Consider the following 20,258-nt stretch of genomic DNA (forward strand, 5'->3'; position numbering starts at 1 on the left):
ATATTCTAAGCCTACTCTAACTAAAATGAATTTAATATACTCAAGCTCCTAACTTCTAGGCATTCAAATAAATTAGATAAACTTGCAAAACATTCAAAACTAAACAGATAATTATAAACTTTTAAATTGTTCTTATCTTATTTAATTAAACTAAAGTACTTGTTATTTTAACACATTAAATATTCTATTAACTCATTTCAAGATTAACTGTCACCAACATAACATAGGAAAGTTTTCAAAAATATGGAGCAAATAGCCACCAAAGGTTCCCGTCCAAAGAATATATTCAATCCTTTTGAAATATAACTTTGACCCACAGATATTTAGTATATGATAGACCGCGTCAAAAAAAGGTTTACAATGAAGTAACAATAATAATGAATTGGTGGAGACTCATGGCTTGTAGAACCTTTGGGGATACCCAAATGGGCACGGTAACGAATTTAAAAGAAAAATTAAGGGCATATAAAAGGTTTTGTTATATGAAAATGACAAATCTTAAAGTTTGAGTATGCGATACATAAAATTACGCTTTGCCAAGAAAGTTGAGAGATATTCTATTCTGGACACCCCGGGCCCGCACATAGATTCGGCACTGAATGGATTTGTTTGAACCAATGGTTGTAGACCACAAAGCTCGTTGATTTTGTAGAAAGGTCACAATCGTTGACTTAAAAAACACTAATGTATGCTATTAGTTAGTAACTAACTTTTATTTAATTATGAGAACTTATTATCAGAAAATTCATCGAATCATGTTAGCGTTTTGCTAACCAACAATTCACCTTAAACTATTTTTGCCATCACACCAAATGATGTGGGGTAATGCGACAAATAATAAATTGCATTGTTTAGCAGCAAATAACAATTTCTTATTAAATTGTAAGCCAAAATCTTCAAAATAAGTTTTGAGGTTTATTGTCGTTTCTTTACGTGGCTGCCACCCTCCCACAAGTCTGTATTTGATTTCACTAATCGAGTTACTTGCCTTCCATCACTTAAACTAAAGTTTTTGACAAAGTAAACGTTTTACTTTGGTTGAAAAAGTATGAAACAAGTGAGGAATAATTCTTTATAATATTCTAATTAGTATATATATTTTTCGGGAAAAAAATATCAATTATTGTGAAAGAAACTTATAGGGAAAACCCTTTTTACACAAAGCAAAGATGAATACCTTATACTACACAAATTTAAATATATGTTTTCAACAAAACTATTTCTTTCTTAAAAAAAAATACCGACACCTGAACACTCTTATAAACTACATATACATGCACATTGTCGAATTTGAATCATTAATATCTATGAGATATCTTACTATCACACCGTGTCCATTGACGACTACGAAACCATGTTCACTCTTTGATCCATGTATACTTTCTTCTTTTTGAACGACAGTTTGGGTTACTGATTGGCCACTGTCTCACTTGATTATCTATACTTGATTATCTATACATTACGTCATTACTTCTTCGGCTGCTATTCTCGTGGGGGGGGGGGGGGGGGGGGTTATCAACATACTAGTTTCCACTAAAATAAACTATATTCTAAGCCTACTCTAACTAAAATGAATTTAATATACTCAAGCTCCTAACTTCTAGGCATTCAAATAAATTAGATAAACTTGCAAAACATTCAAAACTAAACAGATAATTATAAACTTTTAAATTGTTCTTATCTTATTTAATTAAACTAAAGTACTTGTTATTTTAACACATTAAATATTCTATTAACTCATTTCAAGATTAACTGTCACCAACATAACATAGGAAAGTTTTCAAAAATATGGAGCAAATAGCCACCAAAGGTTCCCGTCCAAAGAATATATTCAATCCTTTTGAAATATAACTTTGACCCACAGATATTTAGTATATGATAGACCGCGTCAAAAAAAGGTTTACAATGAAGTAACAATAATAATGAATTGGTGGAGACTCATGGCTTGTAGAACCTTTGGGGATACCCAAATGGGCACGGTAACGAATTTAAAAGAAAAATTAAGGGCATATAAAAGGTTTTGTTATATGAAAATGACAAATCTTAAAGTTTGAGTATGCGATACATAAAATTACGCTTTGCCAAGAAAGTTGAGAGATATTCTATTCTGGACACCCCGGGCCCGCACATAGATTCGGCACTGAATGGATTTGTTTGAACCAATGGTTGTAGACCACAAAGCTCGTTGATTTTGTAGAAAGGTCACAATCGTTGACTTAAAAAACACTAATGTATGCTATTAGTTAGTAACTAACTTTTATTTAATTATGAGAACTTATTATCAGAAAATTCATCGAATCATGTTAGCGTTTTGCTAACCAACAATTCACCTTAAACTATTTTTGCCATCACACCAAATGATGTGGGGTAATGCGACAAATAATAAATTGCATTGTTTAGCAGCAAATAACAATTTCTTATTAAATTGTAAGCCAAAATCTTCAAAATAAGTTTTGAGGTTTATTGTCGTTTCTTTACGTGGCTGCCACCCTCCCACAAGTCTGTATTTGATTTCACTAATCGAGTTACTTGCCTTCCATCACTTAAACTAAAGTTTTTGACAAAGTAAACGTTTTACTTTGGTTGAAAAAGTATGAAACAAGTGAGGAATAATTCTTTATAATATTCTAATTAGTATATATATTTTTCGGGAAAAAAATATCAATTATTGTGAAAGAAACTTATAGGGAAAACCCTTTTTACACAAAGCAAAGATGAATACCTTATACTACACAAATTTAAATATATGTTTTCAACAAAACTATTTCTTTCTTAAAAAAAAATACCGACACCTGAACACTCTTATAAACTACATATACATGCACATTGTCGAATTTGAATCATTAATATCTATGAGATATCTTACTATCACACCGTGTCCATTGACGACTACGAAACCATGTTCACTCTTTGATCCATGTATACTTTCTTCTTTTTGAACGACAGTTTGGGTTACTGATTGGCCACTGTCTCACTTGATTATCTATACATTCCCTGAGTGCAGAAGCTTGGAGCTTTTGGATGGCACGTCTCCGAAGGGAAGCTCGTATATTAGTCTGTCTCCATTAGTCTCGACTCAGATACCAGCTTCAGCAGGAAACCTACCTTAGGTAAGAAAACCTCTTGATCGACTTAACATGGAACATGCATTTTATTACAAACTAGTTTTTAACCTGGCACGTTGCGCCGGGCAAGTCGGTAAAAGTTGGACAGTGGTAAAACCCAAGCGTTGAGCCGGTAAGTCGATGAAAATTTGGTGACGCGCATTATCGTATCAGAATTAGAACCAAATATAAAACAAAAATTATAAAAAATGAGGTGACACAATGTAAAAAACACAATGAAAAATACTATTGTATAACACAACTTTGTAAAACACAGTTTGGTAAAACACAATTTTAAAAACTCACTAATTTTTTTTTTAATTTTTATATTACAATATGGTACTCATATTAAAGATAAAAAGACAATCGTTATTATGGTGAATTTGTTTTTCAATAAAAACGTCGTAAAAAAAGTTATGGACATTTAAAAATGATGGGGGAATTTGGCATGTGTCTTGCATGTGGAGAGAGAAAGACAACAAATGTGTTATTCCTTTTATACCCTTTCCCTTATGTTTACACTTGATTTCCCCCCTAAATTAATTTCAACCATTCATGTTCAAAATCAATGGACAAGATTACTTCTTATCCTTCCTACAAAAACTATACTTTCTATTATAACCTAACCCGTATAGTATATTCTATTTCAATATTTATCAATTGGCTTTAGGTGTAAGCTAAAAGTATTTAATTTTGATAGCATCGTTGCATATTCAATTCCCACGTTAATTTCATCTTCTATTTAAGCAGCATCACTAAATATCCAAAATCTTTGTCCCAAATATGTCTTATTATGCACCTTCAAAGCTAATTATCTTAGTCTTCTTAGTATCCTTAATTCTATCAAACAGTTCGACCTCAGTAGCGTTGAATCAAACCACAAGCATAGGAGTGATCATCCATGAAGGTTCAAGAGAAGGAAAGGAACAAAAAACTGCCATTGAAATTGCAGTCCGAAAGCTGAACTGGGGTTCTAAACCTCCCAAGTTGGCTGTCCATTTTATGAACTCTCAAGGAGACCCTCTTGAAGCTGCTTCTTCAGGTTCTAACTTTATTAAATTTACATCTGAACTCCATTAATATGAATCTAGTTAAATTTATAAAATTTTTGGTGTTACATAGCGTACAAGTTAATATGATTTTCAATTCGTAGAGGCGTTCTTGTGGATGCAAGTCGATTTCTGGGTAGGAAGTCGTGAATAGCCTTAAAACAAGTGCATCGACAGATCTATAAAACATTACGATTAATTTATCGATATCGAAAATACAATACCATGCACCGTTAAAAAAGGACCGCGCCTTCTAGCTTCCCTTTGTTTGCTAGATAAGTAGATAACAATGTCATTTGATATATAATATATTAGTTATGTTCTGTCGTATATCAAACAAACCAACATGGATTTTGGTTTCTTATTATATATATATACTAGATTTTATTTCTCGTATTACGAGGATTGTTTTACATTATTTGTTTTTAATATTTATATATGTGTATTTGGATTTTAATTTTATTTATTGTAAGAAAGTTAATAACTAATATAATTGAGGTTTAATGATGAAATGGTTTCACAAATAAATGATATGTTATAATCCGGTTTAAAAATTATCTGGGTTTGGTGATACCCATTACCCGTTTATTTTCTTTATTATAAAATTGTTTCTTAATTATAAATAATATATATATATTTTAAATAAAATAGGATATTATTTTTTAGTATATCCCTATTTTATAGGATTTTCATATAAAATATTTGATTAGATTAATTTTTAATATAATGAGATGCTATAACCCGTTTAAGAGCTATCTGGGTTTGGTAAGACCTTTACCCGTGAATTCGGGTTAAATGCGTGAGAAGCATTCATTTACAGATAAAGCAATATGATGGCTTGTATATCCTTATTTTATAGGATTTTCATATCAAATAATTGGTAAAATTAATTTTTAATTATTGAGATGTTATAACCCGTTTAAGAGCTATCTGGTTTTGGTAAGACCCATACCCATGAATTTGGGTTAAATCAATGAGAGGCCTTCATTTAAAAATTAAGCAATCTGTTGGCTTCCATAAAAGAGGGGGAGCGACCACATCGCGACACGTAGGATTTTAGTGTCTTCGTTTATATATATTATAGATATAGCCTTTGTCCCATTAATATATTACCCTATATATATATATAGGGTAAGGATTCTAAGAGAACCTTTGACAAATTAAGAACTTTGAGAACCATTTTGGACTACTAAAAAAACCTCTAAAAAATTTTTAAAAAAATTATAAAAGAAACGAAAATTTTAAAAAAGTAAAAAAACCGAAATTCTTATATTTCATTCCGGTTTCATTAAAAAAATGATTTTTTTTAATACGTATTACACTTATACACATATGTATACTTTCATTTAATCTTTGGTTACGTAATGTACACATATATACATTATCATTTACCTTAAATAATACATATGTGTATATATATGTACATATTATACATATACGTATAATTTAGCTAAACCGATTTTTTTTCGTTTTTTTTAATTCGTATTATACCTATACATATATATATACTTTCATTTAATCTCTAGTTACGTAAGGTACACATATGTACATTGTCATTTACTTTAAATTATACATATGTGTATAGAATAAAACATATGTGTACATAGGGTTAAGTTAAAATAAAAACTCACTTGAGTTGTGAAAACTCTAAAACTCATTATCAACCACATGTTTTTAATTAAAGATTAAATTTTATGGTTCACAATTAAAGTTAATAAAAAATGTTAACATAAATAACTTTTTCTCTCTCCTAAAAACATATAAAAAAATTAGTAAAAAAATATTAAAAAATAGCAAAACAATTTTTTTTAATGTTTCGATATTTTGTATTAAATGTTACAACATATATTACATGTAACAAAAAAAAACGATGTTACATAGGGTTTTCGCGAGTTTTCACAACTCAAGTGGGTTTTCATTCTATACTTTGCCTATTTACATATTATATATGTGTATATATATGCATAATTTAGCTAAACCGAGAAAAAAAAATTTCGTGTTTTTTTAAGAAACTGGGATGATAAATAAGAACTTTGGTTTTTTTACTTTTTTTTATTTTTGTGTTTTTTTTTGTTTTATGATTTTTTTTATTTTTGGGTTTTGTGTGGTTTAAAATGGTTCTCATAGTTCTCAATTCCTAAAAAGTTCTCACATGATCCTGATCCTATATATATATATATATATATATATATATATATATATATATATATATATAGGGGATGGATTTCAACCATTGATGTTACTAATCAATGGTCATTAACGAAAGTGGCCCCATTTTTGCAATTAATAAGAATTATTTTAATTAAAAAGGGTAATGTGGTAACTTGTTTAACACAATTAAAATAAAAGAGTATACTCCCAATGTTTCTTATTAAAAGCTTCAACCTTTAATTTTAATTGAATTGATAATTAATTGAATTCAATTCATTTGTGATTTATTTAATTTTCTTTTATTTTATCTATTATTATGATAGTCTTTTTTTCTTGTTTTTTTAGTTTTTTTTCAGACAAGCTTGCATATTGCATACACGTACAGTGTAGGTGGTATTTTAATTGTGTATGTCTAATTTTTATCTGTATAGGTTCATTTATGTACTATGTACTGTGTAAATTCGTATATGTACTGTGTATATGGTATTTTAAATTGTGTATGTATAAATTTTTATTATCTGTAGGTTCATTTATGTACTGTATAGGTTTATATACGTATTGTGTATTTGTAATTTTTTTTATCGTATGTAGGTTCATTTATATACTGCGTACGTTCGTATATATACTTTGTCGGTGGTGTTTCTAATTGTGTGTGTGAATTTATATTCAGGTGTGGGTTCATTTATGTACTATGTAGGTTCATTTAAGTACTCTGTGTAATTATCAGCGCTATGAATTTTGGAACTATTATCTGGACAAATATATTAAATTCAAATTAGGAGAATAAAAAAAATAATATGGATTAATCGAAAACATTGAATTTGACTAAAAAATCAATAATTCAACATTGGTTGATTTAACTATATATTAAAAAATATAAAAAAAATTGTAACTTCTCCATAAATTATGACATACCAAATATGAAAAAACACATTATCTTTACTATAACACCCTTGCCATTAAATAAATGATAAAGTAAAAGAAAAAAATGTGATTGGTCGAATTCATTTCTCGCACTTCTCGTAATAAGAAACACTTCTGAAATGAACCTAATCCTATATATATATATATATAAGAGATTTCAAATGAGAACCACTTTAAGTTAATTTTAAGAACTAAAAAAAACTCAATGTAACAAAAAAAAATTTTGAATTTTTTTACACATCAAATATATGCAGGTTACATATACGTAAAAAAATTACAGAATTTTTTACGCACTGGGTCGACCTTTTACATATACGTAACGGACGTAAAAATTAGTGTAATCATTTACATCTTAATTCCATCTCTTACTTGATTTTTTAATCATGTTTAATCCCAACCACATAATTTAATCCATTTGATTTTTTAATAATATTTAATCTCAACCACATAATTTAATTCATTTAATTAAATGTGTGGTCAAGAATGAAGTTCTTAAGTTCTAAAAACTCATTAAGGTTCTCAAAATATCACTTCCCTATATGTGTGTGTGTACGCACACACACATGCACCACTCGGCCGGTGTCCCGATGGCTGAGTGTTATGTGCCTTATGTCCAAGGCTTGATGCAAAACTAGCCGTGGGTCTCACTGGAAGCAGCCTCTTTATTCCTATAGGGTAGAGGTAAGGCTGTCTATACCTTACCCTCGTCAGACCCTACCATAGCTTTGCTATTGGTGAGATTTCCTGATGACGATGACGATGACGATGACGATGACGATGATGATGATGATGATGTTTAATGTTTTTTCTGTCGTGCAAGTAAATGAATTAATTTGCTACAGTTAAACTCAATCGGGTATATTTCTGTTTGTTTAATTTCACAATTGAAACCTTATAAAATTTGGTGTTGCAGCAAACGATTTGATTGACAAAGAACATGTACAAGTAATAGTTGGGATGAATACATGGGAGGAAACTACAGTCGTATCGAAGATAGGACAACTTGCCAAAATCCCAGTTATTTCTTTGACTGCTAATACTTTACAACCTCTATCGCGTCTTCAATGGCCTTTCTTGGTACAAATGACCAATCTAGACATGTCATATGAAATTAATTGCATCGCGTCTATCGTGCAATCGTATAACTGGAAACGGGTCATCGTGGTTTATGAAGACAACATGTATGGTGGTGAATACATGGCTGTTTCACTATTATTTGAGGCACTTCAAAAGATTGGTTCTATTATCGAGCACCGTGTGGCAATTCCTCATTTCACTTCACCATTTGATTTAAAGGAGGCGATTCGTGAAAACTTAGTGGATGTCCTTACCACAAAGCAATCAAGAGTTTTTATTGTGCTGAAATCGTCTATACGGGCAACAACTTGGGTTTTTGAAGAAGCTAACAAACTAGGATTAACGGGGCAAGACTCGGCTTGGATTCTAGAAGAGAGTTTTTCTAATTTTCTTGATTCCTTAGAGCCATCAGTTTTTCAGCTCATGCAAGGTGCTCTAGGTGTGAAGGCGCACTATTCAGACAAAAGAGCACAATATCTAGACTTTAAGTCTAAATTCAAAACGGCTTTTAAATCAAACTATCCGGAGGAAGATAAACTCGAACCAGGAATCTATGCTATACACGCATATGATAGCATAGAAAGAATCTCATTAGCTTTAGATCATTTAGAAAAGTTGAAGGACCGTGATGGTGAGAAGTTGCTGGAGATGATTCTGTCCACCAACTTTTCTAGTTTGACGGGGAAGATACATCTTCAGGATGAAACGCCATCCGTGTCCGAGGTTTTCCAATTAGTGAATGTAATTGGGAAAAGTTATAAAGAGCTAGGATTTGGGTTACCTGTGTCAGGTTTCTCAAAAATCCTAAAACAGTTAGCCCATACATTGGCCCGGGGATCTAGTAAGTAGAATTCCAAAAGGATGGGCAATGCCTAGCAATGCTAAGAAACTGAAAATTGGGGTTCCTGGTGCATCCTCATTCGAGAAGTTCGTGAAAGTTGAGCAAATCGAGGGTTCAAACGAAACCAAATATTCGGGTTTTTGCATCGAGGTTTTTGAGCTTGTAGTCGCAATTTTGGAAAAGGAGTATCATTACACGTTACCATACGAGTTCATAAGTCATACAAGCAGCAATGAAGATATCGTGGATCAAGTCTATAATAAGGTACCCGTTAACATGCAATATTAAACAGGCCAATAATTAATTTTCTTTACTGAAATTCTGTTCCTTATATAAAATGGCAACAAACTTAACTGACTTCATGAGAATAGGAAAAAAAAAAAGACAGGATCAATCATGGTGCAAGGCTAATGATTATAAAGCCTAATATCAAGTTTTCCCTATGCGGTGTGTTGATTAATTACCTTTTGTCCACTGATGGCAAAACTTACTATATACGCATAATACAAGGTCCAAATTTATGTATTTAGAAAAACATTTTGCACTGAATACAAATTGAAACATGTACTAATGTTCTTTTCCATTCTATGCATGCCTTTTCGATGAAGAAATACGATGCTGCTGTTGGTGATATTGCGATACTGGCTAATCGTTCTAGGTATGTGAAGTTCACACAACCATTTATTGAGTCGGAATTTTCAATGGTGGTACCCGTGAAATCGGATATGCAAAAGGTATGGAAATTTATGAAACCATTCACCATGGAGATGTGGCTAGCCACATTATGCATATTGCTATACACAATGTTTGTGGTGTGGTTCATCGAGCATCAAGTGAACCGAGAGTTTAGAGGTCCATGGAATCATCAACTTGGAACTGCATTATGGTTCACCTTCTCTTGTCTTTTCTTCTCTCATAGTGAGTAATTACTTATTTTTGAATCATTTGTCACATGTTTTTCTTCGTCTACATCAATTTGGCTGATTGAATTGAAACAAACCATTTTCAGTCCTGTATGCACAACAAGCTAATTAGAGTACCTAGTCTAGTCTGTTGCATAAACTAGCCCAACCAAACCTCTTACCCAATCTAGTTCCAATTAAGAACACTTTTTCTTTATTGTTTTAATTGTTTGCAGGAAATAATATACAGAGCAATCACAGTAAAGTTGTGGTGATGATATGGCTCTTTGTTGTGTTCATCATATCCTCTAGCTAGACGGCTAGCCTCACATCAATCCTCACGGTTCGTAGCCTGGAGCCCACAATAAGAGATATAAACTGGCTAAGGAAAACCAACGCATCCGTGGGATGCGACCCTAATTCATTTGTGTGCAAGTACTTGAAAGATGCTCTAAACCTGACAATCATCAAGAACGTGTCCCGCGAGGAAAAATGTCGAGACCACTTTACGAATGGAATGATAAGCGCTGCATTTCTCGAGCTTTCGTATCAGAGATACTTCTTCAAAGAGCATTGTGACGAGTACATGGTCGTTGGCCCTACACTCAACAATGGAGGCCTAGGCTTTGTAAGTATACAATACAATTCTCGTTGTTTTATTAATTATTGCATATGCTAACTCCAAATTAACAAGTAAATAATAATATTTAGTGTGTACCTGGTGTTGGGTTCACAGTTAACTTATAGACAGTTTATTGTCTATTTCAAGTTTTTATTTAGAAATAGTTTAATATGATTATAAAGCAATGTCACAACAATATATATCAAAGCAGAATCTGGTATGCATTAAAAACAAAGCATTGTTGTTTTCTACATATCTGGCCGCCTAACCCGTTAGCTTCTAGATACATTGTTTATTTAATTCTAATCCATTGAGTAAAGTGGTCTGAAATTGCCTATCTTTGTCGGTTTTCCCACAAGATTCTCCAATAGCCGATGATGTTTCAAGAGCCATTCTAACCCTCTTGGAAGATGGCACGATTGGTAAATTAGAAATCGAATGGCTTAAGGCTGACAAAAGCTGCTTGAGTTCCAATCCTGAGTTAGAAGGAGAAAGGCTTGGTCTCACTAACTTTTGGGACTATTTCTCATCTCGGGACTCACTTCAACACTAAGTTTAGGAGTTTTCATTATCGACTGAATCACAACCAGATTAAGCGTATTGTTAGTTTCAATGGTCGCTGGAAAAAAGCAGCGAGAGTTGTTCAGATAGCGCTTAACTCAAGCGTAACAAAGTCCAACCAGAAGAGAAAATGGAACCCGCAAACAAGTGGGAGGAGCAGAATCCACCAGGAGATGGAATGGAACCGAGCAACAAATGGGATGATCAGCGGAGTCCTCAAAGATGGGAACGCGTAAGTCCAACTGAGGTCCCTGAGCATGTGGAAATCGGTAGGCCTACTCAACTTGAAATTCCCATGAGGAAAATGGATTCAGGAAAATATTAAACGTGGATCATGATCCCACATCTGATGTATGTATATTCTTCTAAAAGTAATGCCTTGGTAGTTTGCATATACTCTTTACATTTGCTAAGTATTATCCTCGTTTTCTTATGGCACTTTATTCGTACAATTTCATGTTTAATTTTTTTCTTTTTAAATTATGGTGGTATATATTGGCACTTTATTACCTCCATTGCAGCCTAACCTGAAATCAATCTTATTATTCGAAGTATTGAAGTGAAAGTTAACGATTATTAGCACTTGTCAACATGCTGATTGCTGCCTCCACGACCCATTTGTTTGACTGGATGTTGTGTTCGGGGCATTGCGTTACTAGAAAACTGATTTTCAAAAAAATAAGATAAAAAAGAGCGACGAAATATATGTCGCCAACCACACGAAGTAAACAAAACACAAAACACAAAAGCATATATATAAACTTTCTAGACTTCACTGATTTTCACATTCTTCTTTCTTGATCTCTTTGATGGTAATGTTTGTTGAATCACCTAATGATTCTTGGAATCAGCGGACTCATTCATAACTAAAGTTCATCAAATGTACTGGTATTGAATCATTTAACTTTGGTAGAAAAAAACCTACACATAAGTATATGAATTGTGTGAATCGCGCATATTCGTGTATGCTGGAATGGTTGGTTTCAGAATTAAATCAATCGCATGTATCTCAAACAAATTCATTTATGTAGGGATTAGTGGACTCTTAACTAAAAGAAGCAAGTATGCGAATGCTTGCAGATTTGATAGGAAATGTGAAAAGATAAAAAAAATTGTGCCCCAAAGTAGTTTTCACTTATATGCTTAAAATGTCCGCATTTGAAAATAGTTCATACTAGAAAACGAAGCATTTTCGACCGCCTTTTTTGGCGCAAAATCGTCACTAGTGCCCTGTTGCGACCGTTTTGCGAGCAAAATGCGATGTTATATTTCCGACCAAATGTTGCTGCCATTGCAAATCTTGCTACAATAGCTTGTGATAAATATGAACATAGGGTTTCAAATTGTATCTTTCGATGTGCATCATCATCATCATCATCTCGTACGTCTCCAAATCATGGTTCAGGTATAGATGGAGAGGTCGCGGTGGTGGCCGGAGTTATCTGCGAAGCAGTGGCGGCGGAAATCATAGGTGGCAGTCGCCAGCGACACTACCATTTGATATTGTGCTTGACCCGCGAAGGAATAGTTTCGGGTCTGATGGATATCCGCACGGTTCTATCAAGTATGACCTGCTGCACGGAATATTCATTTCAGTTGCTTAATCAGTTTGTTTTTGGGCCTGCACATTTTTTTGTGCTTGGGCCACTCAACATAAACTCAACGCTTGAGTGGGTCATCATCTCAACTCGGGCTTTCTGTGAATCTTTTCATTATATAAACGAAAGAACAAGAAAACCTCGTTTATTTAGTTGTTCATATTTGATCGTTTGTTCAATTAAAGTTTAATGAACAAACACAAACACGCTCTGTTTGTGTTTGCTTGATTCGTTTATCGCATATAGATCAAAATTTTAACCACCAATATATTACCTTATTCTTGATGGAATCTTTTAATATAACAGTGTTCCTTGCTAAAGTTTCTGTATTTTTCTCCATTTCATGCAGTCACATGTGTCAAGTGAGAGATGTTCAAATCAACCATGAAAATTTTAGAAATACAAATAAATCAGTTTATTACTAGTTTTCTACAAAAGTAACAAAATTTTGAGCCTAAAGTGTGTAATTAGAATCTTTAAAAATTCAATTTAAATAACAAAGTTGGGCTTAGCACCGGCTAATAAGACATAGTTAGGATTATTAAAATCCATATTTAAGGGGTGCAAACAAGCTAAGCTGCTCACTTGCCGCTCGACATCTGCTCGTGAAAAAGCTCGATCAAGGCTAGCTTAAATGAGCCCGAGCTCGAGCGTAAAGTAAGCTAGTTTAATAAATGAGCCCGCCCGAACTTTGCTTTTCGAGCTTGAGCCGGCTTGTGAGCCTAAACAAGCCTATTATTTATTTAATGTTATGGAAAAATAACTAAAAAATATATATTATGTTATATAGAAACTTATAATTGAGAAAAAAAACATATAAAAACAATTAAATATATGAAAATTAATTAACAAATAGTAAACGATTTGAGCTCGAGCTCTATTCACGAGCCAGAGTTCGAGCTTTAGAAATAGAGAATATAAAACAAGCCGATCTCAAGCTCGGTGTAAGTTAAACAAGCCGAGCTCGGGCTCGCCTTGACTCATTTGCACCCCTACCAATATTCGTATTTAATAATATAAAATAATGATGATATAAAAATCGTATATAACTAAAGACTAAAAGAGTATGATTAAAAAGTATAGTCAATCAGTCTCGGTTGGGTGGTAACTGGTAAAAGCTTTTGTATTTGGAAGTGAAGACCAATGCTTAAAACGTGACATCAGTATAGATTTTTTCTTCAAATAGTTTAGAAACAGAAGCAGATGAGTGTGAGTCGTTAAAGAAATGATTAACAACTATAAAAGACAGAAAAATCTTGTGTGATGAATGATTGAGTGACTTTGATATAACAAACCTAAACATATAAATTTTGATGTTATAAAAATATATAGAAGAAGTTTACAGCGTATTTATGTATATTATTTTAAAGTTTTGATGTAAACCTAAAAGATGTTTTGTGACAAGCTTTATGCCGTGTTTGATTAATGTTTCTATTACATAAGCCGATTTGACTTTTGAGTAATTAATAAGGCAACATGTTTTAGATTATTGCATACACTTAAACCGATCGTGGAGCAAGGTTGTAAAATCATTAGACGGATCCAAGACGACTGACTGGGAAGTTGGGTGTATTCGGAGTACTTAGGAAGTGCTCGGTGAATATTCGGACATGGTAAATATAAAGAAAATTAATTTTTGGATATTATATATATGTCGAATATCATACGTTTACTAATATTTAAAACTAAATAGGTGAATATCAATATAAGAGTTAGGTGCCATTTTAGTACCTGTGATTTGACCAACTATGCTACTTTAGTACCTATAATTTATTTTATGCAAATGACTACCCCAGTTTCAAAAAACTTGCATTTTTAGTAACTTTTTTAACCCCGTCAATTTCATCCGTTAAGGCCGGGGTATTTACGTAATTGCAGTGATCTGGGCCAACAGACAGTCCATTTTTTTATTTTATTTTATTTTTTAATAAAATTTTTTAATATGTAAATCTAGCAAGCTACCTTAAAATATATACTTCTTATTGAACAATCTTCATAGTTTACCTACAAGCATTAAGGGATCCCGCTGGTGCACCCATGGTCATATATCTGCACCTCCGTCAAACCTGCAAATCCCCCCCGGTTGAACCCATTCATCCCTTCAAAACTATCAACACAATCTCAGCCTTTTACGCAATCGTGACGCTCAACAAAATCAACGGCGGGGGTTTACTTGGTTCTCGAGATTATCTATCCACATCAAATCACCTGTTTCAATTTCCATAATTACCCCGTTGTCATCCTTGAAACTAAGCCAACAATGGAATGGAGTTTTGGGGTAGTTGTGTCTTTTTACGAGGGAGAAATTTACCGTGTGTAAATGACCATAGATGACGGATTGTGGGTTTTGTAGAAACATGAAATGAATCTGACCTGATCCATGACGATGTTCCCCGGTCTTCGAGATGAACGAACCACGACTCGATCTTCTTCTCCGGTAGCTTGAGATCTGCAATGGTTTTTGGGGGTGTGGAGGTGACTGCTAAGAAATCTCGAGGATCTCTCGTTTACAGACACAAAAACGGTTATGGTGGTGGCTCTTATTGAGAACAACAACGACCCTTAATAAGGAGGTGGAGACCTCCTTATATAGGGAGCCTCATGGCCACCATCATGGTACCCTAATGGGCCTAGCCCAGTTAGGGTTACCTCCACAAAACCCCCTCAGCCCAATAATATTGTATTAGTCCATATAATAAAATAAGCCAAACATAATAAATTAAGGTCGTAAGCCGGGTTTAGTACCATACCCCTACAAGCCCCCCAAGTCCAGTGTTGCTCCTAGGCGTGCAAGCGTTTAGGTGGAGCGCTGGACTTCATAAGGTGTGTTAGGATATGAGGCGGTTTTTTCCCTTTTCTTCGGCCTTGTCTTTATTGTCTTTGAGTTTTGAGAGGTTTTCTCCATGATGGTGACATGTTGTGATCCTTATGATAATGATGGTGCACTGGCATGAATAAGATATAGCACGCATCATAACAATAGTGGCGCGGGGCCTGATAAAAGATAGAGTGCGCATCTCGATAATAATGTAATGTAACTTGCGCGCGAGGCAGCTTACGAGCTATAAAAATAATGAAGCTTGCGCGCGAGGCGACTTACGAGCTATAAAATAATGAAGCATGCGCGAGTTGCGGCTTATGAGCTATAATATGATGATAATGACTGGCCCACAAAGGCCTCTTCTACGCAGGATGACTATCCCGGCTTGTCTTCAAAATAATAATGGAGGCACAAACGGCCAGATAATAATAATAATGTCATAGGTGCTTGTGCGACTCGTAGCCGAACCTGCAAAAACATATCAATTGAGGAATTTGTAACCAAGCATGTGCTATTGTTAGCGTTCTGGGATTTGGCCGCGAGGATTCCACGCTTCTGGCGCGAATGTTACACGCCTCTGACGCGAGCATCTTTTCTGATTGAGGGAGGTTTCCTTGTTATACTTGTAGTAACCCGAGGGGGTAGAATGTCAATATCTAAAATCCTTATTTTGTTATCATAATAAATATGACTCAAGAGTTGAGGGGGCTGTTTTGAAAATTTGGAAATTAATTCCTCCATCAAGACTTTGTTGTCATGTGACATGTGATGATACTGACAATGCTTATGTTGCACCACTGACATGCTATAATATTATTTATTTAGCTAACTGTTTCATGTTCGAAGACCCACAAATTTGTAAGGGATGCCGTGTCGGAGCAGAATAAGACCTCCGCCCCAGTTTGTCGATTTTAAAAGGTTGCGTTGCGAAGATGTATGCGTTCTTTAGTGATCGGTGTTGGTCTAACGGAGTGTTGATCTGCGGTGCGCGCATGCATGGAGGCGGAGTGGTGATCCAAGGTCGCGTATGCATGGCGGCGGAGTGGTGACTCGCGGGCGCGCATGCATGGCGGTGAAGTCTTCTGCGCAAAACCAAAGGCACGACCGACATGGTGGTTTCCGCGGGCGCTCATGCATGGCGGCGGAGTCTTCTACACAAAATCAAAGGCATTGAGTCGTCTTCCGACCCGCATGGTGGGTTTTTGCGGACGCGCATGCATGGCGGTGGAGTCTTCTGCGCGAAACCAAAGGCACGACCGACATGGTGGTTTCCGCGGGCGCTCATGCATGGCGGCGGAGTGATGACTCGCGGGCGCGCATGCACGGCATCGGGAGTCTTGTTCGCTGGAGCGCACGTGATGACGGAGTACTGATTTGCGATGGCGCACGTGCGGCCATCACATTTTTCCGCGATGGCGATGGCGCAGTATATGATGTCTCTTCCATCGCGATAATGTAGTGGTGGTATACCACGGTAGTCCCCCAGTTCATTGCTGCTAAATAATGTTAGGAGCATTGAACTTGTAATAATAAACTTGTTAATAAAGTTTAAATCACATCGGCGGATGAGGGGCTGCTATGAAAATTTTGTAATAACTCCTTCCTCTTTTAAATCTTTTTGCCTCTGCACGTTCCTGCCACCATTTTGAACATTTGGGATGGTTGCATGGAGTTTGTAATTGCCGGAGTTAGCGTTGAACTTCAAGAAGGTCGCATGCATTCCACGACGGCGGAGTTTTACCCACCAGATCAAGTTGGTGGAATGTGATACGCGACTGCGCGCAAGCATCATGGTGATGCGCGTGTAGAGTGGCGGAAGGGTTGATCTGCGACTGCGGTGGCAGAACGTTGATCCGCAGTGGCGCGCATGCGACGTGGCTTGTATTCCACCCTGCTATAGTGGCGCATATGAATGTTGACGGAATGTTAATCCGCGACGGTGCGCATGCATGGTGGCGATGTATTGAACCACGGTGGCGCATGCGTGGTGGCGGTGTATCGAACCGCGGTGGCGCATGCGTGATGGCGGTGTATCGAACCGCGGTGGCGCATGCGTGTGCTTGTTGAATATGAGGTATGCTTACACATTGAAACTTGAACAAGGTTGTAAGGAAATTATTTTTACTTAATCCTTAACAGTTGTCATATTTCAAGTTATTTTGCGATATTCTGAATATGCTGACACGTGCCTTGGCATTTCATTATTCCTCTTTTGCGCGACGTTATCGTGCATTTATTATAGGGAATTATGAGTTTTTTAGCCTTTACGTGTCAGTATGTGTTACTCTGCCTATATCCATTATAATCCCATGCGCGGCCCCGACCTGAGACCTTAACAACTATGCTTTGGCATGTGCTTTGCCTTAGTTGTGCTTAGGTATTTTTATGGTCCAGCTGAACAATACGTAGGATGGATGCTATGAGTAATTTGAGCTAAGGCTCATTATTGGGCTAAGGCCCTGACGTTTTAGAGTTAAAACTCGTCAACGCGTTTGAGCTTGAAGCTCGCGCATGTATGTTTTACTTCGTTTTATTTTTAGTTTGATGTCAATACAATGTTGTCATATTGCTCAAAATTAATAAAGGGAAGTGTGAAACATGTATGCAAAAGGTAATAGAACGCATATTAGTTTGGTGAGGGGAGTCCATATTCTTGGTAGAGGTCTGTTAGGCTCTCTGCCGCCTTCCTTCTTGTCAGCTTCTCCGCGATTAAGAATGTCCTTTTGGGGTTAGGCGCGCATGCATGGCGACGAAACCTTCCACGGGCGGTGGAGTGTTGATCCGCGGCTGCACGCATGCATGGTGGTGCATCAGCCGCGGCGCGCGGATGCATGGTGACGAAACCTTCCACGGGCGGTGGAGTGTTGATCCGCAGCTGCACGCATGCATGGTAGCGGAATCCTGATCCTCGGCAGTGCACATGCATAGCGGCGGAGTGGTGACTCGCGGGCGCGCATACATCGCGGCGAAGTCTTGATCCTCGGCAGTGCGCATGCATAGCGGCGGAGTGGTGACTCGCGGACGCGCATGCATCGCGGCGAAGTCTAGATCCTCGGCAGTGCGCATGTATGGCGGCGGAGAGAGGACCCGCCGGCGCGCATGCATGGTGGCACGCAGGTGTTGACCCGCGGTAAGTGACCCTCGGCAGTGCGCATGCATGGCGGCGGAGAGAGGACCCGCCGGCTTACGACCTTAATTTATTATGTTTGGCTTATTTTATTATATGGACTAATACAATATTATTGGGCTGAGGGGGTTTTGTGGAGGTAACCCTAACTGGGCTAGGCCCATTAGGGTACCATGATGGTGGCCATGAGGCTCCCTATATAAGGAGGTCTCCACCTCCTTATTAAGGGTTGTTGTTGTTCTCAATAAGAGCCACCACCATAACCATTTTTGTGTCTGTAAACAAGAGATCATCGAGATTTCTTAGCAGTCACCTCCACACCCCCAAAAACCATTGCAGATCTCAAGCTACCGGAGAAGAAGATCGAGTCGTTGTTCGTTCATCTCGAAGACCGGGGAACATCGTCATGGATCAGGTCAGATTCATTTCATGTTTCTACAGGTCTCAATGTCCAGGACGTTCGAATGATGGTTGGCGAACCACAAGAGCACATAACCATGATCGATTTTGAGGAATTAAGGTTTGTTGGGATTTTGGGGAATTAGGGTTTTTATAAGATATGATTTGGGGGAAATGAGTTTATAGACGGGGAGAGAGAAAAGAATAAAAGAAAAAGAAAAACAAAAAAATAACAGTGAAATTACCCAAATACCCCTCATTTAAATAATGAAATTACATAAATACCTCGAACTTAACAGATGAAATTGACGGGGTTAAAAAAGGGTACCAAAAATGCAAGCTTTTTAAAATTGGGGTAGTCATTTGCATAAAATAAATTATAGGTACTAAAGTTGTATAGTTGGTCAAACTACAGGTACTAAAACGGCACTTAACTCTCAATATAAATAAGAGAAATGCATTTTTAAATAATAAATTGTTCTAAAATTGCTAATTATTAATTAAAAAAATGACATTTGTTCTTTAATATTATAAAAATACGAATTATGTTCTATTTTCTTAAAGTCAAATCGGTCCAAGTTCACCGACTAGATGTGATTCTGGTTGAGGTTGACCACCTTTGATTGATTCTTAGTAACTAGGCGGAGTTACAGAAACTCGCTTTGGCGACATACCTTGTAGCAAGTACTCGGAAAGTACTTAGTCACTCGGAAAGTACTCGACCTTATAAACCTACTTTACAACATTGCCGTGGAGTGTAGATAAAATAAAAAAAAAGCATGAAAAAAAGTTAGTTCAATGTTTTTTTTTCTATGTAGGTAAAATTAAGTATAAATAAAGTATAACGATATAATAAGATGTGTACCATTGTTACAAAAATAATTAAAACGTGTAAAAGAAAGAAGTACTCTCAACCAAGCATACAATCAATGATATTGAGTGTGTTTCTTTCAAAGATGTTGTGACGATGTACATATATTCTTTGAAAGAACGTATGTATATTAATATTCAAGTGACGCAATTTCATTTGATAACTAATATTTAAAAAAAAAAACATTAAAAAGTATAGGCTTTCGTAAATG

The 20,258-nt window shown here is 35.7% G+C and overlaps 1 pseudogene; it reads left to right on the forward strand.

The window, feature by feature from the left end:
- Window positions 1-3,877: 3,877 nt before the first annotated feature.
- On the forward strand, window positions 3,878-11,558 carry LOC143632415 (glutamate receptor 2.7-like; annotated as a pseudogene).
- The last annotated feature ends 8,700 nt before the right edge of the window (window positions 11,559-20,258 follow it).

Source organism: Bidens hawaiensis, unplaced genomic scaffold (assembly GCF_021521415.1).
Source record: "Bidens hawaiensis isolate Kalapana, Puna unplaced genomic scaffold, B.hawaiensis_p1.1 tig00006390_1, whole genome shotgun sequence".
Lineage (NCBI taxonomy): Eukaryota > Viridiplantae > Streptophyta > Magnoliopsida > Asterales > Asteraceae > Bidens > Bidens hawaiensis.